The sequence below is a fragment of the Podarcis cretensis genome (genome assembly GCF_951804945.1).
Source record: "Podarcis cretensis genome assembly, chromosome: 6".
Classification (NCBI taxonomy): Eukaryota; Metazoa; Chordata; class Lepidosauria; order Squamata; family Lacertidae; genus Podarcis; species Podarcis cretensis.
In genome coordinates, this window is record NC_137175.1 from 77,368,230 (window position 1) to 77,394,949 (window position 26,720).

Here is a 26,720-nt window from a genome sequence, read left to right on the forward strand (position 1 = left end):
TTGCGGTCTTTTTTCTCAGTCTTGCCTAGAGATACTGGGAAGTGAACCTGGGAACTTTTGCATGCATAGCATTCGCTTGTGCTCTCTGACTGAGCTATGACTGAGCATGTACTCTCTGACTGACCTGATCAATTATCATCCTCCAGCCAGTCTGTTCTTCCTGCCACACACACACACACATACCCAGCAACTACAGATAGAGAACCACACACCCAAAACAGAACGGGCTCTTCCAGAAATCCATATTTTATTCTGCATTCATGATTATCTGTGCTCATGATCCTGTTAGGTACAGTCATACCCAATTGCACTTTCAATACCATTCACACCTACAAAAGTTTTCAGGCAGTCACACTGCTTCAGTTCCAGTCGGTATGTACCATGTGACTTCCTGATGAAATCCCGTAACATTTTATGCCACAAATGTTCTGGTTTCTTTTTGTCCTGCTTTTGTTGTGCTGCAGCCCCTCTGCACAGCAACACTGTGGATCAGTGCTATTTTTCTAGAAAAAGAGGTGCTGGAACTCACCATGAAGACCTCCTTTGTCCTCTTAGAATGGCAATGGCGCCCACCTGAGAGGTGCTAGAACTGAGTTCCAGTGAGTTCCAGCTGCAGCGGGAGAGCCCTGCTATGGATGTCGCGAGTCCTGAGGCATCGCCAGGAGAGCTCATGGGCCACAACAGGGTGTTGGGTCACACATTAAGCACTACATGCATACAGCACCCTGTAACTTTATAGATGAGGGAACTTACATATGTGGAAAAACACACTACCATAAGAAAAACCAAGTATTCTCATGGTGCTCTCAACCAGTACATGCAGTGAGGAGAGCAGTGAGGAGACAACTTGTGGCTCCTTATTGCCATTTCTCCAAGTCTTGTTGGAGTTAGTGGGCTCACAATCTCAAAAGACCCAGGATATGTGAAATATACTCAGAGTCGAGAGTGGATTTCACGCTCTTTATTCAGCTCATAGTGGGAGGAGGAACGAATGTTCCCTCAAAGTATCTGCTTTATATACATTATTTACGCAATGGGCTGTGTGTGATTGGCTAATTCCAGAATTCTCCTGTAGGCCAATCAGGTTGTGGGTTCACTTCCATCTGAAGCTGGATTGGGTGGCTCCTGCAGACCAATCATACTGCTGCATTGTTCTAGGACCAATCAGACTTCTGCATTCTGAATCCTATTGTTCTAGGACCAATCAGAGTACTACATTTTGGATCCTATTCAACTCAGTACATAACACCATGCAACAAGATTTCATGAGATGAGGTTGGAGCGGAGCTTGTCCTCATTATACACATACCCTGTGTGTTATATTCACAGACCAGTCCGCAATTTTAAAGAGAGCACCCAGCACATGTGGAAAAGTACATGAACTTCAATGGGTTCATGTGTAGTCATTTTATGCTTTTTTTACTTTTCTCATTTTCTAGGAGCAACACATCCACCACATTCTGCACCGATTGCATCTAATAAAGCTATATTGTAAGTTAAAAGATAAAATTGCACTGAAGGGTGTTTTTATTGTTGCCGTTGTTGTTGTTTAAATTGCTTCAGAAACCCCACCCCCCACCCCATCACATGAGCAGCGCGGTGCCAAAGCTTTAACAAAACAATAAAAAGTCATGAATTTGCTAATACAGGGACAAGCATGTCAGCCTGGATTTGAGTGATCTTATTTGAAAAGTAATTTGAAATTTCTTCACAGCGAGAAACACTTGACTCTGCCAGCAGATGCAAACAGGCAACATTATTCACATTGTAAATCATCCAGAACAGTTCCACTAATCAAAACCTGTGGTGCAGGAAAAGAAAATTTTATTCACCCTCATGCACAACCATAGCTGAGAATTCGAAGGCGTGAGTGTGTGTGTGTGTGTGTGTGTGTGTGTGTGTGTGTGTGTGGATCACACCAAGAGCAAAGGTCACATCACCAGCTCTCTGGACATCTTTCTCCTCTTCTTTCCAGTTTCTGGACAATTAAATAAGAGAAGAGACTTAGGGTGGGAACGGGCAAAATTCACCCTTGCAGCCACCGAGTAGGTGGTAAAAACAACAATTTCAAAGCCTATTCTCCGAAGCCCACATTGCTAGTGGTGCAATTTAAAATTCTTCCTATGACAATAGCTGACCATTGGTAAACCACTGTTCGTGTGGCTATTTTGACTTCTCTACTTTCTCCATCCTTGACTTTCCCCCGTATCACAAGAGTAGTCATTATTCTGCATGAATAATATCATTAAGTATAGCCAGGTCTTTTACAAAAGGGTACAGTTCAATAAGCTCAGCTGCCTGTCCTTCATTTGTCCAACAGAATTCTAAGCTTCCCTCAGCATGGATGTGTTTTATGTTTAGCCAAGCAAAATGGAGCAGATAGCAGCCCAATCTAAAACACAAAGAACAGCCACAAATCCTGGAGGGTTCCTCTCCCCCCATCCTAATCGAAATGTGGAGCTCAGCCTACATCTCTTTCACAGTGGTGCCTAGTATGCATCACAGGTGATAGGATGGAAAGTAGAGAGGGCGATGAGTAGGTGGAGCCAGAGCCAATGAGAGGCCAGGCCTACTAATTCTAGTTTTATCTCTGTCCACCCTGCTGAATTCTATAAGGACAACAACAAGATGGAGGGGGAAGCTGCCACCCTCTAGACTCCTTGTGGGGACAAGTGGAGACTAGTAGGCCTCCCATTTGTCCTCTGTGATGAAAGCCCCTCTTTTGCCCATAGGCCACTGCCTCACATTGAAGGCAGATGAACCTTCCTGTACACACCACACACGTACCCTCCAATATTCCTTCGATGGAAATAGGGACATCCATTCTATAACAATAAATGTAATTTTATTATTTATACCCTGCTCATCTGACTGGGTTGCCCTAGCCATTCTGGCCAGCTTTCAACATGTATAAAAACATACGTAACAAAACATTAAACATAATTAAAAATTACCCTACACAGAGCAGTCTTCAGATGTCTTCTAAAGGTTTTATAGCTACTTATCTCCTTGGCTGGGGGGTTGCATACCCTCCAAAATTTCTCTGGTGAAAACAGGGACATCCTAAGGAAAAAGCGGGACATTCCGGGATTGAATCAGAAACTGGGATGGCATTACTAAATCAGGAGTGTCCCCTGGAAAATAGGGACACTTGGAGGGTCTGCACACAGGTCTCTTCTACCCAAAAGCAGCTCTCTCTCTCTCTCTCTCTCTCTCTCTCTCACACACACACACACACACACACACACACACAAATGTCACAATATATATGCAATAGTTGCCTCAGGACACAGCAGGACAGGAGCTAACTCCTACCTTCACACAATTTTATTATTGAAGACCCTTTTTAATTGATTGTTGCCAAGTTCTGTATGGGTACGAGTTGAAACATCCTCAGTTATGGTTTTTAATGAACCTACATGCAAAATTTACATAATTAAGGCAGGTTCAGAACCTGCTTCTATATTTTGAAATAGGCCCAAAACAGAGGTGGGGACCCAAATATTTTTACCTGGCTGCACTGTGTCCTTGGACTCAAGATAATGACTATTGAATGCCTGCATAGAGGAGAGGAATGTGAGTGTGTGTAGAATAAAGCCTCCTATGTAAATGTAAAATTTGCATTTATTGCTCCACCCACTTTTACCCTTGGGATTAATGTATATATATATATCTCCAGACCAAATGTTTCCCAGTGCTTTTTTCCGGGGTACTCCAGGATATGCAGTACTACCACCTTTTTCCCCTTAAAAAACTAATAACTAATATATTTGGTAATAACTAATATATTTGGTTTTACCACATTCAAACAAGCATGTGCAAACTCAAAAGATGGCCCCTTGAGGCAAAGTTTGAAAAATTCAGAGCGCTGGTTCTTAATTCAGTGGGAAGGAAAGCCCAACAGATGAAGGAGGAGAATTCTCAAGCAATTTAACAGGAAGAAAGCACCTTACATGGTTCATTGGTGAAGGGTGCTGACTTCACCAAGCTACGTTTCTCAGTTCTGAGAAATGTAGCTTGGTGAAGTCATCACCCGTAACAAACTACAGATCCCAGCATTTTCCATTACTGTTAAAGTGGTATTAGAGTGCTTTAAATATGTGGTGTGGATATGGCCCAAGACTCAGGCATCCATGGTAAAGGTTATTTGAACCAATGACCCAGCTTTTTCCCAGTGAGCCCTAGTGTAGCACAGTTTCAAAACATGAGCATGACAGCATATATAAGACATGATGATGATGATGATGATGATGATGAACTTTCTATCCTTGTAAGTGCAATCTCTGGCATCTCCAGGCAATGAGAGAAATTCTCTGCCTAAGATCCTGAAAAGCTGCTACTCATCACAGCTGAAAATGCTAGTCTAGATGTACAAGTAGTCTAAGGCAGATCTGTATATTCACATGTTTGAACAACTGTAACCTGAGATAAGAAGCAGCAAATGTTTTCCATCCGACGATTGTCAGATTTCATAAGCAAGAGTTCCTAGTGAGAGTGTCATTTTAAAATATGGTTGGCAAAGGGATATTGTTTAAACAGTTAACTCTGTCTGAACACATTATGTCTTTAGATAAGGACATCTTTCAGACCTTAATTACTGCATTCTGTATAAAAGACTATGACAGATCGTTTCCTCCACCTCTTCTTGATGGGCTTCTTGCCACGAGAAAGCGCGGATTTTCTTTTGAGAATCAACTTAAATTAATGCTATAGCTAACTCAGCTGTAAGCGACTTTCACGGCCCCATCACAAGAGCTCCTGTACCGTTGGAATAGTTTTTGGTAGGTGAAGTCAGACGTGGCGCCAAAAGAACATGCTCGCACATCACATTTGCAGAGCAGCAAGACCACCATCACAACTGAACTGACAGACAAGCCTGATAGCAAGCAGAGTGTTGTTTCTCTTCTCTCCCCTGCTCTTGTCCTCATTTTCTACTGCTGCCTTCTAACTCCTCCAGCTACGAAAATGTAAGCAAGTGCCACACAGCCTCGTGCAAGAGACAGAAAGAGGCTCCACAATCCCTGTCTCATGGCATCTGGCTTGGGGTGGCAAAGACACTTTGGCAAACTCATCTGACAATTTGGTTGTGAAGCCGGGATCACAGTACAACTGAAGACCACACTACGAGTGCTTTTTCTGTACAGAACTTGTCTCAACCAGCCTTCTGAAACCTGGCACCCTTTGGGGTACAATTCCCACTAGCCCCAAGCCAGCGTAGTCAAGAGCCAGCTGATGGGAACATCTGGAGGTCACCATTTGGCCAAAATACCATATTTTTCGCCCTATAAGACATACTTTTCCCCTCCTAAAAAGTAAGGGGAAATGTGTGTGCATCTTATGGAGTGAATGCAGGCTCCATGGCTTCAGGGATAGCTGCCCGAGGCCTCCGGAGCACAGCGGGGGCTCCCGCTGCGCTCTGGAGACTTCGCATTGCTTTTGCGGAAGCCAGGAGAGCAAGAGGGGGGTGCACACCGATCCCTCTTGCTCTCCTGGTTTCGCTTCACTGGAGAGGCACTGCACAGCTTTCCCTCTCTGCGAAGCGCCCCTTCAGCGAAGTGGGAGGAGAAATGGAAGGGGCTCCATTTCTTCTGCCGCTTCGCTGAAGGTGCGCTGCGCAGAGAGGGAGCCCTTCAGTGCTGAAGAGGTGCTGCACAGAGAGGGAAAGCTGCGCAGCGCCCCTTCAGCGAAGGGGGAGGAGAATCGGCTCAGTTTCTCCTTCCGCTTTGCTGAAGCGGCGCTGCGCAGAGAGGGAGAGAATATTTTTTTTCTTGTTCTCCCCCTCTAAAACTAGGTGGGTCTTATGGTCGGATGCGTCTTATAGAGTGAAAAATACGGTAGTAGCTTCCCTCCTTGTGGGGCTGGGCCAGAATCATAGCTAGAAGGATAACTAGGCCATGACACTAGCAGAAAAGATGATATCTCAGCTGATTCTCTGGTAGCTTGCTGGAATATGGAGCTGACCAGGGCTATTGACTGTCTGGCTCCGAAGCGCCCTCTCCAAGGGCATGGAACCTGGATTATTTCAGGAAGAAGAAGAAGAAGAAGAAGAAGAAGAAGAAGAAGAAGAAGAAGAAGAAGAAGAAGAAGAAGAAGAACAACAACAACAACAACAACAACAACAACAACAACAACAACAGATTTATATGCTGCCCATCTCACTGGGTTGCCACAGCTACTCTGGGCAGCTTCCAACAAGTTAAAATTATTAAGCACAGTAAAACATCAAACATTAAAAACTTCCCTAAACAGGGCTGCCTTCAGATGTCTTCTAAAAGCCATATAGTTGCTTATTTCCTTGACATCTGATGGGAGGGTGTTCCACAGGGTGGGTGCAACAATCAAGAAGGCCCTCTACCTGGTTCCCTGTAAACTGACCTCTCGCAGTGAGGGTACCACCAGAAGGTGGTAAGTACAATCACATGTTTTACTTGTCTTCCCTTTTGATACTTGCAGGTTCCTCTGTAGCTATAACCCTGGGTATAGACACTCATGTCAAATATGAGCAAAGGAACATGTGATCTTTAGTAAACAATGAATATTTAATACTCAGCTTCATGCCAGAAATTATTGTTTTATTTTTTTTATCCTACTTTGCTTACCTGTCCCTTAACATGCCTAAGATGTAATTCCTTTACAGAGTATCAAATCATCAAAATAATTTATCAGTTTTAAGGTGCCCTAAGCTTTAGAGCAGTCTTTTCTTGCTGATCTGTACACAGCTAATTTATTATAATGATTGAAAACCAAAATAAAAAGTTAACTTGTCTCCTGACTGAACACAGAACTCCAAGGGACTAAATCCATCTATGTGCTGAATTGAAGTCTGCTCCACCAATACTTAAAACATTAAGCTTTTCATTTTATTTTTAAGTAAATGCACCATTAAAGCAAAAACAAGATTCAGAACTTATATAAGTTACATGTTTGAAACCATTAACATTTCCTCCCCTGGTTTCTTGACTTTTTAAACCTATTTTCAGTATGTGTATCTATATATCCAATAAGGTATTTCATTACATCTTTTGGTAGTTCTGTTGTAATGACAGAGAAATTGCTTCAGACGTGCTTAGTTCACATCACTCTGTGCGCTAGAGTAGCTCAAGAAGTTCTGGCCTAACATGATAGAAATAATAGGAGAGAGAATATTAAAGACAAATTGGCACATAAAATCCACCTGGAAAAAAACAATATTGTTTTAGCTATTACCCAACCATTTCTCTGATTGAATCAGAATTGGACAAAGCACTTTTTCTCCCCATAATTCATTATCATTACCTTGTCCCTAAAGTCTTTATGGCTTTATTTAGTGCTCAACCAGACATCCTATCAAAAAACTAAGCAAAGTGGGAATAGGGAGAGGAGGGAGGAACGCTGCAGGTCTAGCCCCTCAGATCGCACCAGAGTATCAGTATCCATTATCTGACATCTGCCCCAGATTTTTCCCTCCTCACCAAAGCTCAGGCAGAGTTCTATTGTTTTAGCTGACTGTGCTTGACAGCAGAGATGACTGATTAACGTGACAGACAGTGTTTCAATAGAGAGAGTCGCCTGTTTTAGCTCAGGTCTGTCTACTCCAGTAAATCTTTGCTTTTATCAGCCTGGTGCAACTGGCTCATTTAGACCAGATCAGTGGCAGTCCATCTCTTTACAGCCCCTTGTCAGTGACAGCCTTCAGGTGCCAGGTTTGATCTGAGTCAAACTCCAGTGTGAAAAAGGGATTAACCTGTAAGATTGCGGCTGGGCCTCTCTTGTAAGTGCCTTTCCGACACTGACAAGAGGAGCTGTAAACTCTATTATGCCAGGTAAACTTCACTTTTGTTTCTTTGCATCCCACACTTCCTTTGCATTCGTTTTAAACAACCGACGTGGGTTGTTGTTCTAACAAGAAGGTTTTCGTAAACATTGTGCTGGGCGGACTAGACTGTTTATTCTTTAAGGGGGGGAGGCTGGGGAGGGGGGAATCTGTGTATATCTCTGCAAAACATGAGGTATTTATTATTTTGTTGCAAAACCATAAATAAATGCTCAGCTGGAATTGTTATTTTCTTTAGGCTTCATATTTTGCAAGAAATGTAAAATGAGGTGAATAATTGGGGTTTAAAGGGCAGAGCAGGTTGCATGGCACCAGTAAGGTGGAAAAAAGTAACTTTTGCACTCATAACTAGAATCGAAGAGTTGGAAGGGACCTCGAGAGTCATCTAGTCCAACCCCTGAGAGTGCAAGAATCCTGCCCACAGTGGTCCCTGGGTGGACTCGAACCACCAACCTTCTGGTAAGCAGCCAGAGAGATGTACTGACCTGTCACCACAAAGAAGACTTAAGTGTGTTTTGTTTGGTCTCTTGGGGGAAGATTTCTTTATTCAGAAGTACTCATAAGACCATACTAAAACCACCTTATGGTGATTGTTGATCCATCCAGCTCAGTATTGTCTATGCCTCCTGGGAGCAGCTCTACAAAGTTTCAAAACATCCATCTTTCCCAGCCCTGCCAGGCATTTCAAGGGATTGATTCTGGGACCTTTTGCCTGCAAACCAAGTGGTACCCTGCTGAGCTGCAGCCGTTCCTCCTCTATTTGGAAAAAGAGAGAGAAGGGTCTTTATTAGCTCTTTGAGGCAGTACATGAATAAAACTCCACTAATCTTCAGCTGATTAGGAGAGCTCCGAAGAAAAGAAAAAAGCAGCACACAGACTTCTGTTCCGTGTCCAATTGCACTCACACTTATGCATACTGGGATCAATGGAACTTGCAGTGAATACCTGGCTAAGGGATGGTAGCCAGTTGAGATTATTGCTGCAATCCCAACCCGCAACCCAGCCCTCTTCTGCTCCTGTGCACAGCATCCAGACAGCCATTTAGATGGCTGGATTTCCCCATCTGTCACAATATACAGCTTCTTTTCAACATGCTGATGATTTTGGTCTTGCAGTTGGGGCAGAGCTTGAGAGGCCTGCTTTACTGGCTTTCTTGCTATTTAGGTGTTTTATTTTATAGATCTTTTTCACTGAGCCACCTAGAATATAGAATAGAGTAGGGAAGAAATAATAGGGGCACAGGTGGGGCTGTGGGTTAAACCACAGCGCCTAGGACTTGCCGACCAGAAGGTCGGCGGTTCGAATCCCCACAAGGGAGTGAGCTCCTGTTGCTTCATCCCAGCTCCTGCCAATGTAGCAGTTTGAAAGCACGTCAAAGTGCAAGTAGATAAATAGGTACCGCTCTGGCGGGAAGGTAAATGGTGTTTCTGCGTGCTGCTCTGGTTTGCCAGAAGCGGCTTAGTCATGCTGGCCACATGACCCGGAAGCTGTACGCCGGCTCCCTCAGCCAATAAAGCAAGATGAGGGCCGCAACCCCAGAGTCGACCAGAGTGGTCAGGGGTCCCTTTACCTTTAGGGAAGAAATAAATGGTGCAATCCAGTGTTACCGAGTAGTTCGGCTCAGCTGGAACTCTGCACGTGGCCCAAGACCAGTTGTGTGATGTGGCTTTGCTCTGAACAATGAGTGTTGCTTGTGGTGAAGACAGAATGTGCCAAACAACCAGCATATCCAGTTGTCTTGATAAAACCAAGCACCCTACTTTCTTATTTATTTATTTAGATTTAATTTTTTTGGAAGTTTAAACTCAGCCCCTTTTAGCAAGGATGAAATAATCCCATTCAAATAAGGTGCCCTTGTGGCTGAAGGGTGTGGGATGTAATCCATGAAAGGCAGTCAAGTACAACATTCCTTGAGATGCTAGAGAAGACATGCGAGGGAATGTTTGGTACAGCCAGTCGACACTTCCTGTTCCTCCTGGCTGGAGCATCCTTCCTTTTGCATGTGATAGAAGGTGGGCGTGACCTAACCTGTCCAGGTAACAAAAGGGCGAGTCACACAGCACCCTTCCCTCTTTTTTACTTCCTTTTTCGTTTGACCAGCTTTTTGGCTAGGACTGCTCTGCTAGCTTTCAGCTAGCAGCAGCACTGGGATCATCCCCCCATATGGGGTAGATCCACATGTACATCATTTGTAACTAAGTCTACTTTCAACTCTGAACTCATGTAAGTAAACTTCTTTTATTGACTTTGGCTAAGATTGTGGCATTTTTATTCTTTTAAGAAGGATTCAAGGGAATTTACCAGGAACATACAATTCAATCTGAGACAGACTGAATTGTATAATAGTGAGAGGCTCACACGAGCCTGCAACCAGCTACCTGCTATGCATGTAAAAGGGGAATGTAACTCTGCTAAGTAAAGGAACTTGCTAGCGCAAGTTAGGAAGGATATTAATAAACAATATATCCTCTCCTGCCACCCTGAATGTTCCCACAAAGGATAGGTAAGGGCAGCAGGGTATTCTGAAGAATGTGCGCCCCAGCCCCCCATGCTATGCCTCTGAATCACAGCCGATGCAATTCCTTTTATGAGGCACAACTGCCTTCACTGAAGATCCCAAGAATAGTAGCTCAAATGCCCCCAAATTAGTGCTTTTGGGGGTCTCACGTATAACATACAAACTCATATACATGTATGTAGGGACACAGGAGCAGATCTGGTAACAACCACTTAACAAGTGGTTAAGCAAGTTCAAATCCTATTGATTTCAATAGGAGCAAGTGCTTCACTCTCTACCACTGAAATCGATAGACAATGCCCCTCTAAAAAAAAAATGTAATAAAATAAACAAGTAGCTTAACTGCAGCTCCATTACTTGCCCTTCACACCGCTGCAGCTTAGAATCAATATACACTAAACCTAAAACCGATTTGGCCAGAAGATGAATACCAATGTGCACATTCACAGTGTAGTCCTAATTTTCCTGGAGTTCAATGGTCTTACTTCCATGTAAAAGAGCCTAGGATTACAACCTGAAAAACTCACCAGACAAAATAAGTTGCAAAGCAACAAACAGATTTGTTTAAGTTTTACTTTCCATACAATCTCATTTTCCGCTTCCAGGTTCTTCTGTTGCATGTAATGTGGTCCTTTCTGTACAATTTCTTTTTTTCCCCAGTGGCTCTGTCCTTATTCTGTTGCTCTGTTTTCAATGCCTCTATAGTCATTACACAAAGGTGTTCCTGTAAATATGACCCACTTTTGTGGAGAGTTGCGACAACTGGAAAGTGGTCCACACACCCAGTTTGGGGTGCTTCTCCACACCCTGGGCAGTCTCCCATACTCCCCTCCCCTCCCATATTGTTCAGGTGAGGTCCCCCAAACATCTGGAGAGGATTTTCAAGAGGTGCAGGCAACTGCAAGGGAACAGAAGTGACAAGAAACATTCCTTTCAAGAACTTCCTTCTCTTCACATCCATGTGATCGTGTTTAAGGGTTGAAGTTTCTCATTACTGGGGATGAGAAGGTTAATTTGATTCAGTTTGCTTTTAAAGGTGGGCCTTCCTAATTTTTATTTTCCAAACAATATGTGAACCGAAACACAGCCATCCTTTGAAATTCACATTTCTCTGAATTTTGCAATGTCATGTAATATGTACAAAAATCCACAAACTAGGGTAAAATGCATATTTTAGTTAAAGTGCCACCCAAAGTGCAGTAGGCAAGGGAAATTGCTTTGCAAAAGTGTGAATATTAGGCAAATATTGCATACGAATGCCTTGTTGTACCTTGGATCTCAAACACCTTGGCTCCTGAAAAAATTGGCTCCCAAACAATTGAAACCTAGAACGGTTTTCAGAAGCCAAACATCTGGCACGGCTTCTGTGGCTTCCAATTGGCTTCAGGAGCTTCCTGCAATCAATCAGAAGCCATGCTTTGGTTTCCAAATGTTTTGGAAGTTGAACAGACTTCCGGAACAGATTCCGTTCAACTTCCAAGGTATGACTGTATTAGGAAAAACTGACAATAAGTTGCTGCTGAATTTTCACGAGAATTTTTTGTTGTTTTTTTAAATAAATCACAAGATGTGGAAATGTGGACAGCTGAAGTTAGGAATAGAGAAATGAGAAACCTAAATTGACAAATTTACCCATTCTTAGTCATTACTACTCCATTTTCGCCAAGGTCAGATTAGTACACAAATTCAAGCTCCAATTGGAGCCCCCAAATTCACCATCTTGGCATGAGCATACATTTAAGAAATGAGGTTCTGTTTAGTCTGTAAGAGAAGCATCAATTATACTCAACACATAGCTGTATTTTACTCTGACTTTTCAGCTGAGAGGAGAAGAGAGAAATAAATTTGAAGAAATATATAAACTATTAAGGGCAGCTTCCTATGATATGGCAACAGAGGATGTGTAAGTGAGAACCACTTATTCTTGAATTTCTCGCATGGAGAGAAATGTGACCTGACTCCACTTCAGGAACGCACATGCAGAGGAATGTGCGATTGTTTCCCCTTTCAAAGATTGCGCAGGAATCACAATGAGTACAACTCACTTGTGCTGCCAACCTTGGAAACCATGCTTGCATTTCAACTGGAACACGCCTGCCAACAATGTCATCGCAGCATCTTTATATGGAATGTGCCTTCTTTTCCATCTCATTTCTGAATCTTCCTCTGTATGTATTATTTCCTCTCCCCCCCACACACACACTTTTCCCCCTTTCAGCTACCCTAGAGTTATTTGACAGGTCTTGATTAGTACCATATTAGTTCCTTTTCTGTGCAACAGACCAGTCTATAGAATTACAGTCTATGATAACAAGGGCTATTCTTCCACGCATGATAGAACATTTGAGATGGGGAGAGAGAAAAGACTGAAAGCGTGTTTAGGTTTGGTAAGCTGGGTTTCTATAGCCAACTAAATGAGTCCACAGTGATGCTCGGAGTTTCATAATTAGATAATGCTATTGTTCAAAATCAGACAATGCCCATTTACAGTTCAATAAACAATTTGTCATGCTTGCTCAGAGCAGACCCAGATGTCAATGCAAACAGTTAGTGCAGAGTTAGTGAAATAAATTGGCCTCCCAAGTGAATAAACTGAGCACAATGCAAGGACTTTTCATCAGTACCAACTAAGGAAGATGTTAATTTATAAAGGGTGGGGGTTTTTTGTTTTGTTTTTTTAAGTGGTCTTTCATAAGTGCTGACATTTAGAGAAATGTCTCAACCATTTTCCGGCTGAAAAGAGAAAGTGAACAAGGAGGTGGCTGGAGAGAAATGAATTCCCACAGCTGTGGAAATATGGCAAGACAGAAGATGTGACAGATACCAGAATGTCAAAAACCTCTGAAACAGAGATGCACAGAGGTTTTTAAAAGCACAAACATGGCTGCAATCCACTGGCTGTGCTTGCTTCTAGTAACAGACTGTATTATACTGTAAAGCATCCTTGATCTTTGGGTGAAGGGCAGTAAATAGATAAATTTTGAGAATGGCAATCCATACTCAAGTAGCATGTGGGATATCTATATTTGCACACACACACAAAAAGGTCTGAAATGTTCATCTCTAACATGTCTAAAGCTGAAAGCCTTATACATACTTACCTGAAAGTAAGTCCTGCTGAACTCAGGGGGGGCATATATAGAATTGTACTGCAGCAGAAATCAGACGGGGCTAGCATAAAACAGTTTTCTAAACAGTTCCCTCTATGCTGTGTGGTGTAGAGAGCAGGGACTAGAGAGAAATTCGATCCAGTCCACATTTAAAGGTGGGAAAGGACACATTCAGGGGCACACAGGGCTCTGTTCCCCAATACCTCGCCAACTCTATAGACTCCACAGCATCCATTGCCTGGGTGGCTGCCTCAGTTTGCCTAATAGTAAGGCTGGACCTGTATAAGTACATGTGTTGTAAGTCTGTACCGGGCCTCAAAAATGATGCTTGGGCTTAAGACTGTCTAGAGATGGAAGGGTCAGGTGGAGGGGCCTGATGGCTTGGGATACACAGCATCTCTTCTCTGACAGAATCTGGCCATTTGCTATTTTTTTTCAGCCCTCTGATGTAGTTGGGTAACTTGAAATGGAACAGGTGGTCAAAAAGAATTCCCTTTCCTCTACTGGGGCTTCCAAATAGGTGCAGTTGCTGTTGATTCTTGGCAAAGCACAAGTTCCACAGTTCCGTTTTAATCATTAATGCTGTCCCACAGTACATGCCCAACAGATCTGCAATACCAGAAAATGCCTACACCTTAAACATTTATTTGCTGTACCTAGCAAAGCTTAGAATAGTCAGGTTAGTTTCGTAAAGACAAGATAGATTCAAAAAATAAAACAAATAAAATAAGATCCATTTTCCACAGCTCCCTATAATAAAGAACTTCAAAATCCAATAATCCCTATCAACATTTTAGTGTCAATAGGAAGGATCATCAGTATTTGTAGCCTATATTGAAATGATGGAAGAATGATAGAGCATATTAACTTCCACTTTTCCCAAGACAAAGGCAACTCACAATGTTGCTATTTCCATGGAAAATATTTGCCTAGCCTTAAGTCATCATTCCCCACTTTGGGCCATTAATTCATGTATGTCTAACAAAATCAGGGAGAGTTTGTGACAGCATTTGTAAATTATAAATGACCAAGGAAATCATTACAAGATGACGAGTCTGTCCTGCCGTTTCCTGCATTGTTCATAATACATTACGCTGTGACATTTATAAAAATGAAAAACAAATAGAAATTAGATTTAAGTCCGAAATGATTAATCATATAAATACTATTGAACTATTTTTAAATTAACTGTTTAAAAATACATAATTTATTTGCTCTTAAAATGCCATTACTTTATTTTATGGCTATTCATAAATTAACTATTGAGCCAAAATGACTTTTCACTTTCTGATTTCAATAATTTCCTCAACGACTCTGAAACATATGTACTCAGGGTGTTCCCAGCTGCTGTTATTAACTCAAATCTAGTCTCACCACTAGTCCTTCAGAAATTCAGCATGGCTATAAAACTGGCGTCTGAGAAGATCCATTTAAATCTGGCCCTCATGATGTACTAATCTCCTATTAGTTAACATGTAGATAAGATGCAATGTAAATTGCAGCCCTTGCCACTTCCACCTTCACAACTTCCCTGTAAGTCAGATGACTACGGTTCACAAAGTACACAGGGGCAAAATTCTTCCTAATTAGCCACACCTGGCATCAGATGCCACCTACCCGTCACCCACCTCCCCAGGGCACAAGCCTGGGCAGTGCGTATGAAGGTCCTGGGCTGCCAAGACAATAAGGACCCCACCCCACTTGGCGTTGCTGATATGGTCCAAAGGAAAGCAGAGCAATACGTCTGCAGCAGCTTAGCTGCATCAGTTGCCGGAAAGACACATACAAGGCACCATCCAACCATCTAAGGGACTCCACTCTGGATTTGTCTATGCAAAGGTTCACTCCTTAATCTTCACTTCTCCTGAAGATATCCCACAAGGCAGCAGAGGTTTAGGATCCTTCGCCTAGATGGGCTACCTTCCCAAGTTGACGAGCCCCATCTGCCCTCATTTCCCTCTACAACAAATGCAGAAGCTGCCTTCTTGGCCATTGGACCCACTATTGGTCTTGTCTGCTCAATCTGCTGGAGCCTGTCTTTGCATGTGATTCCCATGTTGTGGCCGTTGTCTCGTGCTGACAGCTTTTAGGAGCCACAGGTGAGAGCTGAGTGCAGGGTGGGGATCAAAGGTGGACAAACTACCCCAGACGGAGTACAGCATGTCCCCCACCAGAGTTGCTACCTTTCCCCTAAGAACCCATACACCCCATTGGTCATTGTAGTCCTACGATGTTTGGAGGGTCACAGGTTCCCCTCCTTAACAGGGTGTGCGATAAGATATGACCAGATAGCAAATGTTAGCATCATGAACAAAAATCAGCTGTAACTAATGCAAGCAACAAAAATGATGATGATGATGAGTGTGTGTGTGTGTGTGTGTGTGTGTCTTAAAGGTAACAGAGGCCTTGGGGGGGGGAATTGCAGCAACAATCCCATTTAAAAAGTAACTTTTAAATCCTTCCACTGTAGTGGAAATTATTGCAAACAGATTTGTCAGACAATGAGATAAAGCAGAAACAATTCTGAAAATATTCATCTAGACCAGGCTTCCTCAACCTCGGACCTCCATATGTTTTTGGCCTACAATTCCCATGATCCCAAGCTAGCAGGACCAGTGCTCAGGGATGCTGGGAATTGTAGTCTCAAAACATCTGGAGAGCCAAGGTTGAGGAAGCCTGATCTAGACCCCACAAATCCCATCAGAAGCCACCAACAGATGGCACAAGTGATTGACATATGAATAGGCTTGCCACTTCATTTTCAGCTGCCTAACAAGAAAACTTTCAGTAGCTCATCCTCCATCAATTGCCTCATCACCACATTGAGGCAAGCATCTGTCATGTGGAATTTACCAATTTACCTGGGGGGGGCGGGGTTAGTGGCGATCCTACATGTAGTTGGTTGGCTTGGGGGTGGGGATACCCAGGTATGTCAGGTAAGTGAGTCAGGCCACATTGGCATATGGTAATGTAAGACACAAGAAATTCGGTTTCAAGAGGAGATAACAGAAAGCAGAATGGCAAGAAGAGGGGGTTAAATATGCGTTGGAAGTGAAAACTTGCCAACATTAAAAATCACATTGTTTAAACTCTGTGTTCAGCCTGGAATAGACAACCTTTATCTTTCAAAAATATATTAGAGATATCAGAGATGTGGTTAGGCCCTTATTCGCTTGAATATAAACTTCTATAAGATCATCCATGACCGATATCTCTCGCTCCCTCCTGCACTCACTCTCTGTATATGTGTGTGTGTGGGTTGACTGGCATCTCTATGGATAATTAGCCTTTCATTGAGGAAATCTATAACCAGGGTGAAGTATGTCCACTTGGGTGACCAGCAAATCAGCTCTTACAGGGACAGGCTATGAGTCATTTCACTACAATCACCAATCTTAAATCTTCTGGTCTAATTACTGCCTTGCCCACATCACCAGAGCAGTAAACACAACATCTGAGTGATTCTAGCTCCCACTTAATGAGCCATTAAAAGGCTCATCAATAATTTCAGCCATGAAATATTTGGCAACTAATCACTCTAATAGGGCAACAGGCTTGCCATCTTCATGTAAAATAATGTAATCAAAGCTAAGTGCTGGAGTTCATGTTTGGTTTGGGATAGAACTTGCATTGCATCATTTTCTGCTACAAGACATTCAAAAGCATGCACTTTTCCTTCAACAGGAACTTTCTCAAATTGTCCACTGTATTTCACAACACTGCGCACAGAATGGCTGTGCTGTAATTTGCCGGCTAAAAATGGGTAGCAACTCTATTAAGTTAGGTGCGGACAGCAGTGATTTGATGCACAAGATAAACAGTTAAACTAATTGTGCATTTGAATTGGCACTACATTTAGAGAGGAAACTGTGCCTTCGAGTGGGAAGCATAAAACGTAGTTAAAGTTATTATGGATAATAATACACATACACCACAGTAAGTTGGATCTCAACATGAAAACCATATTGCCAGTTTTGCAAATAAGTGTCCTGAACATGCAATGGCATCGTGGCAGAAAGGCAAAAACAGCAACAGAAATGAGGGGCAGATTTCACTCATCTTTATATGTGTTAGATTTGATACACATCCATCTCTCTTTGGAATTAGTACTCAGATGTTCCCTTAGCCCGACTACAAAAAGGAGGAATTTGCTATATAATTTTTGAAAAGTGTGTCTTCACCAGCTTGTCTTCATTTTTCCCCCTCCCACTATTCATTCCACTTCAAGTATCTCACTTTGCACATGTGTTAAGGTACAACTAAACAATCAGCTGCTAAATTTGCTTTTTGAAGATGTAAGAATAAAAGAAAGACATAATCAAAATACTTCCAGCTTTTTTTTGTCTCGGTGAGGCATCTGCGACATTTTGTTATTTCCAAAGTATTATTATTATTATTATTATTATTATTATTATTATTCAGTCTGCACTGTTTGTGCCTCTTGTTACAAGATCATCTTGCTCATTTCCCTTTCATCTCTTTAGAGTCCAATTTGTGGCCCATGAAGCTGAACAGGTTTTAAATGTTTAATTATTACAGTGAGATTTGAGAGGTTTTCCAGAAAATGATCTTCACTAAAAAGCGATAAATTATAGGTGGAAGGTGTGTGTGTGTGTGTGTGTGTGTGTGTGTGTGTGTGTGTAGACACACAGACACATAAAATAGACATGATGACTTTTCAAATTCAAAAATTTTAACACTGACCTTTGATTACACCAAGGTAGTTTTGCGAAAACAAGCATTGCTCTTTTTTAAAAAACAAAACAAAACAAAACCAAACCCTAGGTAAAAGTATACATTAAAAAGCAGCAAGAATTATCATAGGAGACTAATTAAAACACACACAAAATGCCCATCTCTGTTGCTTTTGTGAAATCCTCTACAGTTCAAGCCAAATGAAAGTAAGGTGAGCCAATTAGAACACAAGTCACGTCTAAGTATTTCATTTTCCATGTCCTTCAGCATGATAGCCCACTGAATACCTTTTTAAAGCTCTGCCGTGACAACAGCAGGTTGAATATAATGAACAATGTTAAAAATGGGGATGCGCAACGACAAAGCTGGGGAATGAGAAATCGCCTGGAAAACCGACTGGCTGTAATTACTGAATGCCAGTTCTGTCTCAGTTGGCTTTTGAACAAAGGTAGGCGCCTTCAGCGACTTTTTCCTCGGCAAAAAAAAAATGAAAGGAAGAAAAGATGCAAATATACACTGTCCCTAACCAAAGTCACTGTCTGCTTTCATTAAGTTCATATTTTTCCTCCTTTTAAGTTTTGAGGTCTGTGATATTTACAGAGGCATAGAACAAACACACAGTAATCAATGCTGAAAGTGAAAACTACAGGTAGAAGTCCAAAGCCATGGTTTTGAGGGTTTAGCTCAGACTGGCAGAAGTTGTGACTTACCCAAGCCAAGCACAACCATTAGTTCAGTCTAGTGGAATTCTGTACATGTGGAGGCCACATCACACAGCTGCTAGGCTGTGTTTGGTAGTTACAAGTTGCCAGACACAAGTGGCAGAGGCCTGGTTTTTTATTATTATTATTATTTTATTAATATTTATTAAAGATTTTCAAATATAACAGAAAAAGAAAAACATCCAAATTTAAAACCTTATTTTCATTGGCATCTTTCCAGGACTTCCCCTCCCCTCCCCCTCTTGTATTCCAATTCTTTCAAATAGATTCAACAAATTCTTACCCCAAATTTTAAAATTATTATCATTGGCCCAATTTAAAAAAAATATTTTCCCATCCCCTAAAATCGACCTGTTCCCTTCCACGAGTTCCCCTCTTTAATATGCAATACAGATTAAGATAAACAGAAAGATTAAAAAAAAAGAATAAAATGTAATTTAACACCCTTTGGATTCCAAGTTTCCCTCCCCCCTTTCCCAGTTGCGTTCCCAATGTCCATCAATGTCTACTGTCATCCTGGAGCTCCCACATCTAAAACCAGAGTCCTTCACCAGTCCACTTTTTATTAGTCTTTTTATTAGTCTTTGCCATCTTTTGGTCATCTTTGGTTTCACATGTCCAATCTTGGAAGGAGACTATCTTCCAACTTTGTCCAGTTCTTGTTATTCTTATTGTTCTTGTTGTTCTCTCTCCTCCTCTTTTTTTTTTCCCCCTGCTCTCCTGCACAAATGTTCTAATTCCAAAAAGCTTCTAATTCCTCTGCAGAGGCTTTGTTATTCAGGAACAAAACATTACGTCAAGTCCCTTCCATTCTTCAATAGATAAATCTATTGTCTCCTTTAGTGTGTAGACCTCTGTAGACAAAATAGTGTTCCATTTCTGCAGTTTCCCAGGCGATAAAAAGTCCTATTCAAATTTGATGCCAGCAATACTTGTAGTGTCCCACAGCTCCTCTAGAGGGATTATAATAACTCAGTTTCCTTCCCGGTCACACCCAACAGTCAAAGTAACTTATTATTCCTTTTTTTAAACAATTTATATCCAATTTGTAACAAATGTGACCAGCAAAGTCCTCGTAACAAAGTTCACTTTTTGTTCTTCCACTTTGACAGCTCCTTTGACAGCTGTCAAAACCTCTATTTCTCCTCTCCCGGCGCTCTTACAGATCGCTCCCGGGGTTTCCGGGGGGGGTTGCATTTTAATTCACATTCCACTTTTCTCCTCCAGCCCAGTGTTATAATTTTCCATCGCGAAGTTAATAACTTTATCAAAAAAAAAGGTTGCACTCGATCTTAGTTGTCAAATCCTTTGCTTTAGCTCCTCTACTACAGGGGGGAGGCTGACTTCCTTTTTGCACCTCCCCCGCTCGCTCCGAATTTAAATAGAATTTTCCCCCTTTTTTAATCCAAGTTCCAATTACTCACGGGTTATTCTTTTAAAGACCAAATTTTCAATGGAAGAAGTCAGCGCTCTCCGTCGAATGGCATGCGGCTTCGCTCGGCAGGGGAAGCGGAGGACTCACAGCACCCCCCCGTCACCCGCTCCGCAGCCTTTAAAAAGGCTCCTTCGCGGTTCGGGGGGCGCAAACGGTGCCCGCCGAGTCACCATGCCCATGGGTTTCAGCGCCCATGGTTTTTGAGGGTCCCCGCGTCGCCGGGGCGGTAGAACCCAGCCCCTGCCGAGCAGGCTCCCTCCGGAGCTCGGAGGGAGTCCGCCATTCGGCGATGGCGCCAACCCGGAAGTCCGGCAGAGGCCTGGTTTAGTGAGAACACCTCTGCTTTGATGACTCTCACATTGTCCCCCACTGTGGATTTATGCATTCAAAAACATCTATAACACTCAAAGTACCATCTTATCCATGGGTTGGGTCCTCAGGCAGAACAATCAACAGGTGCTGCTACTGCAGCAAAAAGACCAAGTGAATGTTGCTGGTTCACAAGGGAATGTAATTAGTATTCTGGCACACATACTAAAAGCTGCTAATAAGATACAGAATGCAAGGCAAATACTCCAGGAATTGTCAGATGCGAGGCTTAACATGGCAGACCCTCCAAGTGGCCTTATTTTCCAGGGACAGTCCCGGATTTACAGAAGCCATCCCAGTTTCTGATTTGATCCTGGAATGTCCCACTTTTCCTAAGGACGTCCGTATTTTCATCGGAGAAATGTTGGCGGGTATGGAGTTTTGCGATCCCCGAGCCAAGATGTATTTTAATTAATCGTACCTTCTTTGCCCCTGCACCATTCCTTCTGAAATTTTGCGGGTTAGTAGCACCTCTTTGCCGTATGATAGTTTCGCATGCAAATTGCCCCCCGAAATCACACATGAGAAAGCAAATTTCTTCAGTTCTACCCCCGCAAACACACAAGAGCAATCTTAAAAGATGCCTAGCACAAAAACCTTGCACTTACAACTTGAAATTTGGGGGGTTTCTTATCTTGGGGCACCTTTAAGATGCAACATGTTCAAACAAACTGCACACAAAACAACAGGGACATCAAGTGAATCATGGTTTATTATGGCTATCTTTGCAGGGGAAATCCTGCCCCTATTCTTTTGAAATACAGTGGTACCTCAGGTTACATACGCTTCAGGCTACAGACTCCGCTAACCCAGAAATGGTGCTTCAGGTTAAGAACTTTGCTTCAGGATGGGAAATCATGCTCCTGCGGTGCGGCGGCAGCAGGAGGCCCCGTTAGCTAAAGTGGTGCTTCAGGTTAAGAACAGTTTCAGGTTAAGTACAGACCTCCGGAACGAATTAAGTACTTAACCTGAGGTACCACTGTATACACCCCACTTCAAATGCCCACAAATTTTATTCAATTCTGCCAAAAAGTAAAGAGGTTATCATTATTTTTAAAATTACCTCCCAAAAGAGAATGAAGAGACACAGAACTTTGTTTTTCTGATTAAGACCCAAGGTGAAGTGGAAGATTCTGAATTCACCTGAGTCTGTTTGGGATACTTTCTGAATCAGGGTCTGAACTGGATCTTGTGTTTGATGCACAGCCCTAATAGAAAGCATGAGAGAAACTGTTTTAAGGAGGCAGGTGAAACAATGTGAGCTACTTGTTGTCTTTTTTTTAAAAAAAAAAAAACACCAAAATCCAAGAATGAGATGGATCTACACATTAGGAAAACAGTGGTTTGGGTTTTGTGCAACCATTTGTCACAGATTTGTTTGTTTTTAATATGACCTGTTTCTTGGACTCTGTCAGAATAGCATGAGGCACAGATTTGAAGAGGACAGCACATTCTGTTTTACACTTTATGTCTTACTTCCCCCGTATTCTAGTGCTTAACAAAATGACTTCAACCACCACCTGTTTCAATGTTTTATTCATAAATCTTTCATCTTTATTTTTTAAAAGTTTCAGTTGCCTAGCTTAGAGGTACAAAACTAAAAAGAAGAAATGTTTGGATGTGTAAATTGCAGGACAGATTCTCACTGCAGTTATGTTGTAGGCAACTATATTTCTGATGCATTTTTTTTTCTATTTTACTTTGTACTGTAGGACAAAGAAAGATACATAAAGGGTGGTTATAACAACAAAGTGGGAGGAGCCATGTGATGTTTGACTCTCTCTCTCTTTTTTACCCAGGTCTGTGCATGTTCATATGTGCACTTGCAGAGACAGCTATGTGCAGTGGGTGTTACCCCCACATCATTTTCTCTCGCTGGCTGAGTTTCAAAAATATAATTATAGTCCCATTCGCTCAGTCCAGGCTTGGTGTGCTAGCACTATAATAATGGCCAGTCAGGCTGTTTTTACCTTACATAACATTGTTGTTCATTCTCAGTCAGTGAGAAGCACCTGTCGGCAACTGTCTCCAGTCCCAGTGGTCCCAGAGGGGGACCCACGAACTCCTAGAGAAAGCCATTTCCACAATGAGCCTCAAATGGTCATGATACAGTTGAGGGGAAGTAAGTGTGTGTGTGTGTGTGTGTGTGTGTGAGAGAGAGAGAGAGAGAGAGAGAGATAGAGAGAGAGAGAGAGAGAGAGAATGGCAAAGGCAGTCAGCTATCAAAAGCTTTTGACACCTTCCCATTCCTCATACATCTCCTGCTATCACTGATTCTCCACCTCCCATTTTGTGTTTCTCTGTTGTCTCCTCTCCCTGCTTCCTCCCCTGCATGCTTATGCCAAATATCCTTTATCCCATGCCACCTCCAGCAGAGCAAGCAGTTCAGTCTGCATCCATTTAATAGATGCAGCAGTATTTGTTGAAAAATGTGTATTTGGAGCTTCACAGGTGCACAGATGTACATGGATAAGTTGCGTCAAACGCACACAAATTAATATCATGTCATTAATGATCAGCTGATTAGAATAAAATGGAGGATAAAACTTGCTTCCCACAGATCCACAGTAAGGTCTTGGAGTGGGAGAAGGAGGTTGGGAAAGGGCTGCCCAAGCAGTTCTGCTAGATCCAAACCACTCCCACCAGAATTATAATAGTACCACACCACTGGTTATATGGACAGAAGCAGGAAAAGTAGGCTTACACCTAGCCTGGAAAATCCTAGAATAAAGGGTCAAAAGGAGTAGTATCAATTTGTATTGCAAGGAGATAAAAAGCAGTAGAGGGACGTGGGTGGCGCTGTGGGTTAAACCACAGAGCCTAGGACTTGCAGATCAGAAGGTCGGCAGTTCGAATCCCCGCGATGGGGTGAGCTACTGTTGCTCGGTCCCTGCTCCTGCCAACCTAGCGGTTCGAAAGCACGTCAAAGTGCAAGTAGATAAATAGGTACCACTCTGGCGGGAAGGTAAACGGCGTTCCCATGCACTGCTCTGGTTCGCCAGAAGCGGCTTAGTCATGCTGGCCACATGACCCGGAAGCTGAACGCCGGCTCCCTCGGCCAATAAAGCGAGATGAGCACCGTAACCCCAGAGTCAGCCATGATTGGACCTAATGGTCAGGGGTCCCTTTACCTTTACCTTTAAGAAGCAGTAGAACTGATTTGAAAAAAACCTATTCTGGATCAGCAGTTAACATCACCTGAAAGGTGAACCTTACCTGCTGAGAAGGTTCATATAACTGTGGTGGCTGGTGCCCCATGGGACTGGTGGGGTGGAAGGCTGTGGAACCAACAGTAGATGGAGCCAGAACCAATGACACACAAAGTCAACTAGTTCCAGTTTTGTCCCTCACAATACAAGGGGCAATATTAAGGAAGGTGCTGACCCCAGGACTGGATGCAAGTAAGAAGGGAGGCAGGTGGGGGCTGGCTAACGACAGACTGAGCAGACCCTGCAAACGTCCTTATTTTTCCAGGGTCAGTTCTGGATTTACAGAAGCCATCCCAGTTTCTGAATTGATCCCAGATTGTCCCACTTTTCCTTAGACCATCCCTATTTTCATCAGAGAAACACTGGAGAGTATGGAGTTATGTGACTCCCGAGCCAAGGAGATAAGTAACTATACAACCTTTAGAAGACATCTGAAGGCAGCCTTTTTATTATGTTTTTATGTATGTTGGAAGCTACCAAGAGTGGCTGGGGCAACCCAGTCAGACAGGCAGGGTATGAAGAATAAAATCATTGTTTGTTATTATTATGGAATAGAACATCCATAGTTTCATCAGAGAAATGTTGGAGGGTATGACAGAGACTAGTGGGACAGTGCCCCATTTCCCATAATGAGCCAGGCTCCGCTGTTCATATGTGAGGAGCCATTCCATGAGATCATCAGGACCCAGGGGATTAGAACCAGCATGTTAAACTGAGCCCATCAATGGACAAGCACCATTTTGCTGCAGCAGACATTCCAGAACCATCTCAGAGCCCCCAGAATTTCAATAATTGAACCGAATAATGTACAGCATTTTTCAGCATATTGTCTGAAGCTGATAAAAGCAAGCCACAGCTGCGATCTGAGAAGCAACGGGCAACACCAAGCCAAAGTCACGGTGACTTCAATGCAACCCACCCATGATGGATTTCCATGATTTCATGAATGCTAACAAGCTGAAAACTCCTTCAATATGGGGAAGAATAAGAATCCAAAAAGCAACGGGAGGACAATCATTCTGAAAGGAGACAGGGCATGCTTTGGTCACATCATTATGATAGCACAGGGCCAGAACCTTCATGGTGAATGTATTCTGTCATCCTCTGGGACCTCTGCTTCATTAGAAAGACTTGCTCAGGGCAAGACGCCAGACTTGAGTCAAGTCTTTCAGCATGCCATAGAGATGGGACAGAAATTTGGTTCATTTCTCATTTAAAGGCAAATTTACCTAATCTGCACTTTACAAAGCACAGCCATCCACTGAAATCCACACTTCCCTAAATTTTGCAATACAGTTCAACAGCCACGTAATGCTTACAAAAATGCATATGCTAGGGTAAAGTGTGCATATGAATGTATCTGTTTGTGAAAATAACATGGAGAAAGCATTATACTGGGGGAATTGCTTGTGGATACATGTATATTGGGCACATTGCATTAAAAACGTGTATATCAAGAGAAATTTGTACAAAAATGCTAATGAATTATCATGAGAATTTCTTTCTTTTTTTTAATGGAAACTGATGTGGAGAACTGAATTTAAAACTTGAGAAACCAAAACAGACAGATTCTCCTATCCCTAGGCTGCCATAATTCATAACTGTTTCAGCTGGCAAAATGGTTCCTTCTACTTCTGCCTTTGTTGAAACTTTGTAAGTTATACACAAGTTCTGAGGAGAACTTCAAAATTTGGTTGCTTGGGGTTCCTCTCTAATGAAAACTCAACTTTACTGATATTACACTAATGTAGTCCTACATCACCAAATCCAAGTTGAATTACAAAAAGATGAAGTACTAGAGACAAACATAAATTCAAATGATCTTAAAAATTAAAGTTGATTCATGTATATCTGCATATATGATAAATACTTGTTCAAAATACTATATTAACTTTTAAACAAGCTGATAATACATAAAACTGTTTTAATAAGATAAAATAGATGTATCATGCATCTGAAAACAATTTTACAGTATTAGCCAGCTAATTATGTGCTTTTTCACTGAAAAGAAAATGAGAACAGGGGCAAATTTTCCTATGGCAAACTGATTAATTCAGCAAGAAAATTAAAAAAGTTCTTGCACTGACCCTGATATATTACTTAATAACCAAGTTCACACAAAAAAAAATCTTATAAAATAGGTTGTTTAGCAAGTTTCCACTTAGTTTTAAGCACACAAACAAGAGTTCAAAAATGGTTTTAAAACAGAGAGTTTTCCAATGGCAAACCAGTGATGGTAACTGAATAATATTAGTTAAACTAGCAAGTGCAAGTGTTTGGCTGATTCTCTGATGGATAAACTACACAGTGCAATAAGCACTCCTCCTAAAGAGCATGGCCTCAATCCAGATCATGTTGATCCAGATTGGAGACTTCCACTGCCTTATATGGCCCCAAGTTTTTCTACGCTGCAAACAGCAGCCAGGACAACAGTTTCAAAAGCAAAATAGTGCAGGGGCCCCATCCAGATCAGAATCATAGTCCAGACAGGGCCTCACAACTACTTTTTCTTCAAAATAGAAACACATTTTTTACAGCAACAGCAACAACACATTGTCAGTGGCGTGTGGTCAGTGGACTAAGGAGACTAGCCCAGTCCCCTAAATGTTCACAGTAAATTAGAGTAGTAAAGTATTAACGCCTGGTGCCTCCTTCCCAAAGCCAGGGAAGCTTCTGCCCAGCTTGGGGAGGGAGGCACAATTCTCACATACACGACATTGGGGTGTTCCCTGCCCTCCACCCTCGCAAGCTGGTGCCTCTATCCCTAACTGTTCCCCTCCAAAAAAATTCACTGCACGCCACTGTCACGTTGCTATCCCTGCTTATTTGGTCCTTAGCTAAATAATCTG

At 42.3% G+C, this 26,720-nt stretch overlaps 1 long non-coding RNA gene across 1 annotated transcript; it reads right to left on the reverse strand.

The window, feature by feature from the left end:
- Positions 1-7,066: 7,066 nt before the first annotated feature.
- On the reverse strand, positions 7,067-8,480 carry LOC307218449. The gene is made up of 3 exons (XR_013839979.1): positions 8,394-8,480; positions 8,299-8,316; positions 7,067-7,113 (listed from the first exon to the last, which is right to left on the reverse strand). It is a non-coding gene; the product is annotated as an uncharacterized lncRNA (long non-coding RNA).
- Between the last annotated feature and the right edge of the window lie 18,240 nt (positions 8,481-26,720).